This window comes from Malania oleifera, chromosome 10 (assembly GCF_029873635.1).
Source record: "Malania oleifera isolate guangnan ecotype guangnan chromosome 10, ASM2987363v1, whole genome shotgun sequence".
Classification (NCBI taxonomy): domain Eukaryota; kingdom Viridiplantae; phylum Streptophyta; class Magnoliopsida; order Santalales; family Ximeniaceae; genus Malania; species Malania oleifera.
Genome location: NC_080426.1, coordinates 39,548,919 through 39,562,535, shown reverse-complemented (window position 1 = coordinate 39,562,535; position 13,617 = coordinate 39,548,919).

The following is a 13,617-nucleotide window of genomic DNA, read 5'->3' as shown; positions in this document are numbered from 1 at the left end:
TGCAGGTTGTGCGATCATAAATCCCTGAACAAGCCTTACCTCGCGCAGGCACTGTCAGTCATTATGGTTACTATAGCCCGACTGAATCCACTTGGTCCATTAATCCACCAGTGGCCACTCCTACCCAGCCGACTATCTCGATACCCATACTAAAAATCAGATGTGTGGTTGCAATAGCAACAGAACCGTGCTTAAGCTTTTTAAGGCTTCATAGTAACATTGAGCTTTTTAAGGTTCTCATAGTGACAAGTTGCGGTCCCAATATTATATATACAATTTACAATAAGACATATTAACTTGTTTCCAATTCATAAATCATATGTACAGTTCCAGTATTTTTACAAACTCACTCATTCATACCGTGGTATAAATCGGCACACACACTCTCGGTTTAACCTTTTTTACATACAAAGTTCGGTATATAACTGACACTTGTTTTCCACATTTTCAGATAGAAAAACGGAACTTCAGTTTCCATAGTACATATACGTATATAACAATTTAGTATATTCCTTTTTATATCATATGTCACACTCATTTGATCAAAAATCCACTATATATAGTATATAACTCAAAAAATAACATTTAAACGAAGAACAAGGGGTTCAAGCATCTCCTACGTTAAGTTTAATGCAAATAAAGAAGTTTTGAAAAGTTTGGAGATCATACGCTAAAACCCTCATTTTTACCACAACCATAAAATTGTAAAACCGACACTTTTACCTAATAAAACTTTGCAAATAAGCAGTCAATACGTGCATATAAACATAAGTTATGTAAGAACCCAAACCGTAATATATGAGTTTAAATAAATAAGAGAGGGGCAAATTGGGAATTTAGTAGGATTCGTCGACGAAGCTAGAGTTCGTCGACGAAGTCCATGTATCTCTCGTCTACAAAGTTCAGAAGCTCATTGACGAGGAGAAGCCGAGGGGTTTCGGGAAACCAGTGATATCAGGATTCGTCAACGAATCCACCATCTCGTCGACAAGCTATCTATATGACCTCGTCGTCGATTACACCATCTCGTCAATGAAGACACCCGAGTCAAAGTGCTATAAATATCAATTCTCATTACTTCTCAACTAAGAAAATTAAATCCTATCTTTCTCTCTCTCTCTCTCTAGAACTCTCCTTACTCTCTATTTCTTTAGATTGCTTCTTCGTTCGTCATTAGAATTGTGAATCTGAAGTTACCACGAGGATCGAGGATCGTGGAAGGATTCTCTACAAGTTCTACTGATCGGAATCCCGTTTAAAAAATTTTTGGGTTTTGGCGTAAAATCGAGGTAAGGCTCGGTTTTCAATTCTGATCTGGTAGTTTAGTAAAGAATCGTGTTGTGAGTATCTTCTGTACTGTTGATTGTAGGTTTTGGAACTCGATTCGCTGTTTAGGGACCTTAGAGTTCGGGATTTGCTATTCGAGGAAAAGGTAAGGGGAATTGTGTTTATATCAGTTATTTTTGAAATCGGACTCAGTAGAACTGTGGTTCACGGTCCTATGTGTGTTTTGGCTACTCATTTGGGGGGATCTAAAGGGTAAAATTATGGGTTTTTCATGATTACAGTTTTGGAAAAAAGGGGGCGACGGGCTGCATCCTTGGTTTTGTTGAAAACCGAACGTATATGTTGATTTATACTGTGTTATAGGGATGGTCATGCCTTGACTTGTTTAAAACTGTATATGTTTGAAAAACCATGATTTAGATTACTAAATGGGTGTGGTTTGTTTGGTTATATGAGCATGCATGTGTGTGTGATTGGTTGAAATGCTAGTACGAACGCGGTTCCGAAATTATTCCAGGTATTGAGAGTGTCTGGCTCTATATCCGAGGGCGTATAAAATCGCTGGCCATAGATTGGCAGAGTGTCCGACTCTATATCCGAGGGTGTGAGTCTATTCCAGCATATCAGGCCGAAGGGTGTGGATCCACCAGTTTAGCATCGTTATGATGCAATGGGAGTCGGAGACTAGCCATGTGCCGGTGGTGCCGTGTTTCGCGGGTTGGTTACGGGCCAATGCCGTATGTCGCAGGTCGGCTTCGGGGTGATGGGTGTGATGACACCGGGATTGTTGATCATGTGTATGTGTGCGTGTATGCACTGTTGTGAAATTAGTACTGGAACTGCATTTAACTGTGTGTATGTTGCATTATGATAACACTAAAATGCCACACACCGATATAACCTGTGTTCTTCCTTACTGAAAGGTGTTTCACCCCTACTGTACATACATTTTTACAGGTCCTTTGAGTAACTGGAACAGCATCCTGGTGTTGGGAGCGTAGTGGCCGGTGTACTGCGGGTAACGCATGGGTAAGTGCTAGGGCTTGTATTTTGTGGGTTGCCATTTTGAGATGTGTTGGGCACCCTATTGTACGTTGTTTGATGGAACCTTGATTTTGTCCTTGTATAGACTCTGATATGGTACTGTATGTATATAGTAAGAGCTTTCTCCGCTGCGTATATTTTGTTATGATTGGATGTGTATAGGGTGCCTGGGAACCCCACAGGGTCGGACCCTCATCCCTTGTCCTATATCTTTGGATGTTTTGTATGATACAGGGACTGGTTGGTTTACACTTTCACTCCTGGGTCCCATTCCTGGGTTTGGGGCATGACAATTTGGTATCAAAGCTAACCAGGTTGTTAAGTCTTGTAGACTTGGTTAGGCTTAGCTATGAGTACTTACCAGAGTATAGGATGTTGGATATGGGTAGAATTGGTTGAGGGTTGTTCGGTTGCTAGACCGGGATTTGTCGACAGTATTCCATGTTTTTCCTGGGATGACGATTTTAGTAAAAGTAGGGCAGATCATTGATGACTTTCGTGTTGGTGCGATAGGACAGACCTGGACCTGATAGGGAGTAGTTAACATGATTAGTATAGATCATTGTGTTAGTTGTATATGTTGTAGGAATACTGATAGATTCCTATTGTGTTACAGATTGGAGCCCAAGGATAATGACTTGGGAAGTGGCTCGGAGGAGACTGTGAGTGACGAGTCCCCTTCTGTGCCTCGAGGTTTGACGAGGCAGGTGTTACGGGAGATTGGGCGGAGTGTGAGGAGATGCAAGCACTCTCCTATTGCTGTGGGGTGTACCATTGAGAGGTTCACACGTATGCATCCTCCGACGTTCTCTGTAGGACCTGACCCAATGATAATTGAGGATTGGGTGGAGAAGACTGAGAGGATTTTGGAGGTCCTGCACTACACAGATAGGCAGCGAGTCCTCTATGCTACCTTCCAACTATCTGGGGAGGCGGGTCGATCGTGGACTGCAGTGAATCTGCTAGAGAAGCAGAGGGGTGGCCTTGAGGAAATGACATGGAGCCATTTCAAGGAGGTGTTCTTCAACAGATACTTCCTGACTTCTGTACGTGATGTGAAGGAAGATGAGTTTTCTGCTTTGACTCAGGGGAGTTTGACGGTGTAGGGATATGCGGCTTGGTACATAAGGTTATCCTGGTTTGTGTCGTGTTTTATCTCGATTGAGAATGAGAAGACTCGAAGGTTTGAGAAGGGCCTAAGGAAGGATATCCGCAGACTTGTGTGTATGCTTCAGATCCGTGAGTTCTCGGTGTTGGTGGATAAAGCCACGGTGATTGAGACCGGTATCCAAGAGGATGATGTGGATTAGGAATCGAGGAAGATGACAGTACCTTCTGGATCTCAGACAGGATCTCGTCAGGGATCGTGAAAGAAGAAGAACAAGGGCTCGAGTCACCACCAGAATACCGAGCGCCAGGATTCCCAGATGAGCCAGACTAGTGGTCGTTGTACCAGATGTCATAGATGGCACAAGGGTGAGTGCCGGTCATCTGGGGGTAACTGCTACAACTGCGACCAGTCAGGTCACATGTTTCATGATTGTCGTGCACCGAAGCGAGATGTGCCTGCATCTAGTGTGAACCGAGGGAGCAACCAGATACCTCAGGGAACCGTTTAGACGAATACAGCTCTGACCAGAGTATATTCTCTTACTCTAGTGGACGTTGAGCATGTAGGGAACGTAGTGACAGGTACCTTATTGTTGCTTTCAAATAAGGCTTCTATTTTTTTTTATTCAGGTGCAACCCACTCTTTTATATCTGTGAATTTTGTTGGACGGTGTGGGGTTGAGACCCAAGTCATGAACGAGGTGTTATCTGTTACCACGCCATCTGGGAGTGTATCTTTCTGTAGGAATATGTTGATAGACTGCCTAGTGGTGATTCAGGGGAAGTTGCTACCGGCGAATCTTATGGTATACGACATGTCGAGGTTCGATGTAATACTGGGAATGATTGGTTGTTTTCTAGTTACGCTGTGATCGACTGTCATAAGAAGGTGGTAGTTTTCAGACCTCCTGGGGAGCAGGATTATGAATTCGTGGGATCATGTGTGCGTCCAGCGCCACAAATACTATCGGCACTACAAGCGAGGAGGTTACTCTTGGATGGATGTCAGGGGTACCTAGCTTGTGTGGAGGAACCGCCGCAGGATAAGTTGAGGCTCGAGGACATTTGGGTAGTCAGCGAGTTCCCGGATGTGTTTCCAGATGATTGACCCAGTTTACCTTCAGATCGTGAGGTAGAGTTTGTGATAGAGTTGCTTCCTGGAAAGGCACCGATCTCTAAAGCTCCATACCGGATGGTTCCAGTAGAACTTCGAGAGTTGAAGGAGCAGTTGTAGGAATTATTGGACAGGGGTTTCATTTGACCTAGTGTTTTGCCTTGGGGAGCTCCAATACTGTTTGTGAAGAAGAAGGACGGGTTGATGCGGATGTGCATTGATTACCATGAGATTAACAAGGTAACTGTGAAGAATCGCTGTCCTTTACCTCATATAGATGATCTCTTTGACCAATTGCAGGGGACGCAGGTCTTTTTGAAGACCGACTTGCGGTCAGGATATCATCAGGTGAGGGTCAGATCGAAGGATGTGGCAAAGATTGCTTTCCGAACCAGATACGACCACTACGAGTTTTTGGTCATGCCTTTTGGATTGACGAATGCTCTGCCGGTGTTCATGGATCTGATGAACAGGATTTTCCATGAGTACTTTGATCGATTCATGGTGGTATTCATTGACGATATTCTGGTATACTCGAAGAGTTCAGAATAGCATGAGGACCATTTGAGGTTAGTATTACAGACTCTACGAGAGAAGAAGTTGTATGCTAAACTGAAGAAGTGTGAATTCTGATTGAGTCAGATTGCATTCTTAGGCCATGTGATGACTGATGATGGTAGCTCAGTTGATCTTTAGCAAGATCGAAGCTGTGGTCGATTGGGTGAGGCCGAAGAATGTGCAAGAAGTTCGGAGTTTTCTGGGATTGACGGGTTATTATCGTTGGTTCGTGGAAGGTTTTTCTAAACTGTCTGGGCCTGACTCAATTGACCAGGAAGGGAGTGTGGTTTGAGTGGACAAGTGATTGCGAGCGGTGCTTTCAGGAGTTGAAGCATCAACTAGTTACTGCTCTGGTTTTGACCATTCCTTTGGGGGATGGTGGGTTTGTGATTTATAGCGACGCATCTCTGAAGGGTTTGAGATGTGTGCTTATGCAGTAGGGTAAAGTAATAGTATATGCTTCTCTGCAATTGAAAGAATACAAGAAGAATTATCTTACGCATGATTTAGAATTGGCTGCTGTTGTATATGCACTGAAGCTCTAGCGACATTATTTGTATGGTGTCACTACAAAAAAATAGGTTTTTAGTGACGAAAGTATTAGTGACGGTTTTAAAAACGTCACTAATAGTGTTGTATTAGTCACGGTTCTTCAAAATCATCACTAATAGTGCACGCATTAGTGATGGTTTTAGCAGTCGTCACTAATACAACACTATTAGTGACGGTTTTAAATTCGTCACTAAAAACTGCACGATAAGCAATTTTCATGCGAAATTTTTTCTGAGAAAATATTAGCGATGATTTTATGGTATTAGTGATGGATTAAATTTGTCACTAAAAGTCACTTATTAGTGATGATTAATCAACCGTCACTACTAATATTTATGAATATATTAAAAAAATTTAGTTAAGGGTATTAGGTCAGAGTATTAGTGACGAATTACAAGATTCGTCACTATTAGTCCCTTATTAGTGACGGATTTGAAAACTTCACTAATAATACCTTTTTTAAAATAAATAAAAAAAATTTCTGTTCAGAGTATTAGTGACGATGGTGTAAATTCGTCACTAATAAGGGACCAATAGTGACGAATTTTTAAATTCGTCACTAATATTTCTTTTTTTTTAAAAAAATTTAAGTTCAGAATATTAGTGATGAATTTATAAATTCGTCACCATTGGTTCTTAATTAGTGACAAATTTCTAAACTCGTCACTACTATGCCATTATTAGTGACGAATTGTGGACCATCACTAATGCTATGTCATTTTTTTTAAAAAAGGATGGAGAATAATAGTGACGGTTTTGAAACCGTCACTAATGCCCAAAATCTCTTATCCCTATTCGCGGGATATTTTCCCTCATATTCTCCTGGTTCCTCCTCTTCCCCGCAGCGCGATCGTCTCTCCCAGTCTCTCGCTGCTCTCTCTCGACCTGGTGTGCTCAACTTCACCGGACGTCGTAGGCTCCATCGGAGCCCTAGCGGACTGACGGCCTAGTACGCCCTCTCCCAATTTCTCGTTGCGACCCTCGTCGAACCCGACCCTTTCCTAGTCTAGCTCCTGCTGTTCCCAGCCGATTGACGGCCTTAGCTTCTCGCCAGACACCTTAGGTTGGTTCCCCTGTCTTTCTTCTTTGTTTATTTTTATTTTTATTTTTATTTTTATTTTTATTTTTATTTTTATTTTTATTTTGGCTGGAACCTAAACAATATATTAAATTTCTAGGGTTATTTTTGTTTTTAAAATAGTCAATCCCTAACCATGTTTTTGGGAGCATGGAAAATTTTTAATTGGTTTGCTTAGATTTAGACAGAATTTAGTTGGAAATTTTGGGGCTGGGATGGTTGTTCTTCCGTTGATGTTCTATAGCTCGTGCTGGGTATACCAAAATTATTTTAAAAAGTTAAAATTGAACCTAAATGGAATAACTTTACATTTTGATTTAATTTTTTTTATTTTAATTAATATAATCAACCTTCAATTTCGGTTTCAGTTTTAAAAATGCTAAATGGAAAACAATAATTTAGGTTTTAGACCAAATAATTGAATCATGTTTCAATTATTTAATTTCCAAATAGTATACATTAATTTCTTATTCATTCTACAATTTAAATTTAAATTTTAATTATACATTATTGTTCGTAAATAAATAATCATGTGCAAATAGCTAAGAAAGTAGAATATTAAACATCCTCCTTTTAATTGGTGATGAAAGCATGCATCGAAGAGTCTCGATTGTTCTCAGTTGTGTGATCCATTGGTGTATGAATTATGAATTAACTGTATCTCAGTTTGAAACTTTCTAGAAGTCAATTTATTAGCGAATTATTTGGCTAGTCACAAAAATATTTTTTAAAAGTTGGTTTATTAATAAAATTTGCCCTCCCATAGCTCATGCATTTTATAAGCGACCAACTTTTCAGAAGTGCATGTAAAGTTGGACTTATTATAAGTTAGCTTATTAATAAGGATTTATTCTCAATCATTATCCACGTATGCATGCAATGAATGTATTTATCATTAAACAGTTAATTAACAACTTTTTCATGCATGCAAATTAAACTTTTCACGTGCATGCATCCATGAGATGACTTTTTGAAGTTTGTTATAGCTATGCATATCCGGGCACACATTTGGATTTTATGCATTTAGTTTCTTGTCTAATGCTTTTTCTCTGTCGTTATGAATGGAGAACCTAAATCATTGTCAAGAGCATTGAGAGGTGTTAGACAAGGGGATCCTTTATCTCCTTGTCTGTTTGTTTTGGTTGATGTTTAGAATGTTGGAGATGGTGGTTTTTAAGGGTTTAGTTAAAGGGCTGGAAGTGGGTAGCGAGGGGGTTTGTCTGTCCATCTCTAGTTTGCTAATGATACTATGTTTTTTATTTGTGATCATAGATATTCTTTGTTGAACATTTTGAGACTCAAATATTTGAGAGGGTTTTTGGGCTTAAAAAATTAATTTGGGGAAGAGTGGTATAGCAGTCATCAATTTGGGGAAGAGTGGTATAGACCTACTAGACATCTAGTAGGTCGAGGCAGTTGGCTTCATTAGTGTGTCTCTTGGAGGTCCTTGTCTTATCTAGGTGTTTTATTGGGGGGTAATTCTAGGTCCCTGGCTTTTTAGGATATGGTGGTGGAGAGTGTTTCTAAGTGTTTGGATGGGTGGAAAGGTGTGTTATTTCCTTTTGGGGGTCAGGCTTGTCTTTCTTGTATCCCCCCAAAAAAATATGTAAAATTAATAAGCAATGACCTAGTAATTAATTAATCTCTACCCGTCGCCACCGCCCTCTGGTGCTCGACCATTTCCATGGTTAATAAGAATTGGTTCATTGCAGCTTGGTTAAAGGTGAGATTTGGGCTTGCAACTGGGCCATTGATTTGCATTTTGAAGTTGCTGCAAATTTTCTCAAAGTCTTAAGAAAGATGCTTTGTATTTTTGACAATTAAAGGGGTTAGTGTGTTGTATTTTTGTTTTTTTTTCTGTACCATTAGGGTTTGTCTTAAGAAAATTTTGAGATCATAATTTGAAATAAATGAATTTCAAATCTTGCATAAAAATATATACATTTTTTAAGCATTTTTATAATTTTTGCTATTCGATAATAATGGGTACATTGTATTTTAAATTTATATAATAGTGTTTGAACACGAGGTATAAATGAATTAGAAGATGAACTAGACGAAGGAAAGGAAAATGAAATAAGAAAATCAAGGAAATTGCTTTGGTAATATATTTTTTTTTGTCAATTCTACTTTATTTTGTATGTAGGACCATTGTTTTTTCAGGCTCTATTCTTTTAAGGATCATTAATGTTTTCGTTAGTAGCTAACTTTATGGCTGAGCTCATGAAATTTTAGTTTTTGTTTATATCATTTCATCCTTAGGCGATTGCCTTGTTTGATAGTATACAATACTTTAGGACTAAACAACATTATCAAATGTTTCCTAAAAGTGTAAAAAGGGTCAAGGAGACATAATTTAGCTATCCTCAGCTTAGATTTTGCCGTCATTGAGAAGGGTTTGTTATATAATTTTAGGTCTACTTTTAATAACTTCTATTTTTGATAGTGGGCATATCATTTGTAGTGTATATACAATGAATGGAGGGGCTTTATCTAGTTTACCCGGAGTTTCTTTTCAAAATTGATTTGAAATGCGATAAGCTTGCCCATGTTGACAAAATGAATTTTAACCTTTCATCTGATAGGTTGTTTCTTATAGTTAAGGTATGATTTAAATACTAATTTTATTTCTCTTGAATCTTGATGCCCTTCTTGTGGTCATTGTATCTACAAGAAGGGCATCAAGATTCAAGAGAAATAAAATTAATATTTAAATCATACCTTAACTATAAGAGACAACCTATCAGATGAAAGGCTAAAATTCATTTTGTCCATCGCATTTCAAATCAATTGTGAAAAGAAACTCTGGGTAAACTAGATAAAGAATCGTTGATGCAGCCACCACCATCCACGGCCTCGTCGTCCTTCTCTGTCATCCATGACCTCATTGTAGTTAGAGATGGGTATATATCTAACTTCAGTTTAATAGATGATTTAACTTCTGGACTGCATGCTTAGATTGATATATCTTGTGAACTACATACTGGTAGTGGACATTAGGACTGCATGCTTGATTGGAACGCCACCAGCATGGCTGATGTAGTGATGTGTATTGCCTACTGGTAGATACTTTTAGGTTGTTGCATATCTTAATCTAAGTGGCATCTGTATGATGCAAAAATATTGTGAATTGCATGCTTTTGTGATTTGCAGGTTTGGGAAATGTTCTATTTATAGATGGCATGTTGCCGAAAATTTTTGACTCTTTTCCAAAATAATCATAGTCATATACCATATGCTCATATGGTTATAGTGTGCTGAATGTTCAAGCATTTTTGAAAGAATGAGTGAACTTCAAATGAACTTTGAACTTCATTTCTAAATTTACTTTTGCATATGTTAAGTGAAAATTCTATCAATCATGGACTCATTTGCATTATTTGATTATTATAATTATTTTAGAGTCCTATGGAAGCCATGTAAACCATAAACATCACATTCTATTTTTTCATAGAACTATATTTTGATATATATTATTTATGAGATCCACGAATACGTTACATTATTTAATGCTTATTATATGAAGCTCTTGTGCACTCGTAAAATTCATTACTGGTTGGATTATTGTGAATTATTTGTTGTAAACACCTAGGCTTGGAGCATATCTCTATGAAAAATGTCATATTTACAGGAGAAATGCTGCCAAAATTTTTCAAAAAACATATACCAATTTTTTTTACTTTCTTAATTTGTAAAGTTTGTAACCGTCACAACGTCAGCACGATGCCATGCACTATGGATGCAGCTTTTGACTTTTTTTGTTATCTTAACAGATGAAATTTCTGTATTTGAATTTGAATTTGTAAAATTTATTTGTATTTAAATTTGAATTTGTATAATATATTTGTATTTGAATATGAATTTGTATAATATATTTGTATTTTTATTTAAATTTGAATTAGAATTTTGAATAATTTATGAATTTTTTAGCAATTATGGTTTAATGTTACGTATACGAAAATGTAATTACAGATTTTTACAGAAATTAATAATTGGAAAAAAATTAATTTAAAATTATTAGTGACAATTTTGTAGTATTAGTGACGGTTTGGAAAACCGTCACTAATAGTTGCCTGTGAACAATAGTGATGATTTTCAAACCGTCACTAATAATAGAGCATTAGTGACGAATTTAAAATAGTCACTAATACTATGACTTTAGTGATGATTTTTTATCGAGTTGGTGTAGAATTTATAGTGACGGGCTTAGATTTTTTAGTGACGATTTTAATCCGTCACTAATACTCTATTATTAGTGACGATTTGAAAAATTTGTCACTAATAAGTATTAGTAACGGCAGATATAGCGACTAATTCAAAACCATCACTAATAACCTTATTTTTTGTAGTGTGTGCAGTGTGAGATCTTCACTGATCATAAGAGCCTCAGGTATTTTTTCACGCAGAAGGAGTTGAACATGAGGCAGAGGCGGTGGTTAGAGTTGATTAAGGACTACGATTGCACGATCAGTTACCACCCGGGGAAGGCTAATGTGGTAGCCGATGCGTTGAGTTGGAAGTCAGGACCTACGACTGTATTTGCGGTTGTAATTCAGTATCACATTAGACAGGATTTGGAGAGCTTGGGTATAGAGTTGGTATCCGAAGATTGACTCGTTTTGAGTTGTGCTTCCAAGTGCAGAAGTGTCAAGTTGTATCAAGGATGAGTCCAGGATCGTATTCCACAGGGACCACTGAGTATCAAAGTATTTATGCAAGTTTAGTGAAATCCTGTTGCTGAAAAATGGGGTTTGAAAATCTTTTTGGTCTTTTACGATTTTGAAAACAGTAAACAAAGTGAGAAAAGCTTGAGTAAACTATCAAAATGAAACTGAAATTTTATCAACTTTCCAAAAATGTAATTCTAATAACACAGCCGAAACTAAACAATTTTACCAAACACTCGGGTTATGGTTTCAACGTCTGTTTGCTTCCACCGTTTACTAATTTCCTAGGCCTTACTCCTTTTCTTGTTAATCCAATCAAGGTATTAATAAGATGAAATTTTATTACTAACGATCAAGTAAATTGACCACATCCAAACGGAAGAAAATAAAAACTCTTATTACGCATCAACCGAATTTTATGTAAAAATAAGTTGATTAAAATCTTAGATTAAATCAAGGTTTTGATGTGCCTAACGTCAACAACAAAACAAGAAACAAGAGCTAGCGATTTATCAACGATTCCTTCAATTTTTGGTTTTAACAAAATAAAAGTTTAACAATGATATCATAGGATAACTAACAAACCATGGAATGCAAACGACATCGACCCACAACCCGAGTTACCGAACTTAGCCACTCATGCTTGCAATAGAAAAAAAATGAAAATCCTACGTCTAATCAAGCAAGTATCAAAACACACGTTAACAAAAGACGGTAATTTTTAACACGAAATTAAAACACGCACCAATAAAAACTCAATCAAACACATACGTAGACAATAAAAACCGAACCTTTAACAAAAATTACGAATAAAAATAATTGAATTAATACGAATAAAATTCACTGCTAAAATTACTTGAGAATTCAAATAAATAATTGACATACAATAACATTCAAAATCAATTTTTTTTTTCAATTAACTTCAATAAATAAAAACAATAATGATAACCAACTTAATAATAAAAGAAGAAATAAAAGAAAAGCAAAGAGAGAGAGAGAGAGAGAGAGAGAGAGAGCAGAATTCAGCCATGGCAAGCCGTGGCTATGCAGTGGCCTGGCTGGAGAAGAATCTGTAGCTGGTGTTGGGATGCTCTGGAGTACTCAGGTTGTAGCAGGGCTGTTGTGGTGATGGAGTTGTGGCTCGAGTATGGTGGTCTGCTATGGTGACTTACGGGGTGTGTTGGTATGGTAGTAGTAGAGGGCCTCAGTTGCTGCAGGAGGTGCCATCTGGTATTGCTGGAGTTGGAGCTGCTGTAGGGTGTCACGGCTAGCCAGAGTTGGAGACAAAGGGAGGGAGTTAGAGAGTGACTGGGGAGGAGAAAACAGAGAGCAAAAGCGAGAGGGAACTGAGAGAGAAGAGAATAGAGAAGGGAACCTAAGAGAAATAGAGAGGGAAAGAAAGAAAAAGAAAACTACGGAAGAGAGAAAGGAAAACTAAGGGAGAGAAGAAGAAGATGCAGCAGAAGAAGAAGAGAAGAGGGGAGAATTGGTGCACAGGGCACACCCAGAACAGGGGAAAAAGAAATAATAAATAGAGGAGGAGACTTGCCCTAACCCACGATCCGGATAGGAGACCTGACCCAATTGGAGCTGACCCGGCAACTTGACCCAACCCGAATTGTTATATTCTTTTTTCATTTTTTTCATTCTTTGTTCATCTCAAATCTGACTCTTCTATAGCCCATTTCTTACAAAACTCAAAACATAAAAGTTGTAGATAATCCTTTCCTCTTTCTCCAAAAATTTGAATCGCCTCGATCGGAGTTTAGACAGAAAAGTTATGCATGAAATACAAACAGGTGTCAGTTTTGGTTCCCAATACTTTTCCTGCGACAAAAAATTATCAAAAACTCATAAATTGCACAATAAAACTCAAGAATGATAATTTCGGCACTTTATTAAAATATTGGACAAATTTGGATATTTAATTAAAAATATACACCGTAAAGACCGGGTTATTGCATGCGTAATCAAAGATCATCAGGCTTTCTTTGCTAGTTTGGTGGTCTAGCCGACTTTATTTAAGCGTATTAAAGCCGTGCAGGCTAGTGATGCGAAGTTAGCTGAGATTATATAAAAGGTACAACAGGGACTAGCTACAGAGTTTAACATCTCTGAGGGAGGTGTACTGAGGTTTGCGACCAGGTTATGTGTTTCGAAGGATGATGAGATCATAAGGATGATTCTGGAGGAAGCACATCGTTCTT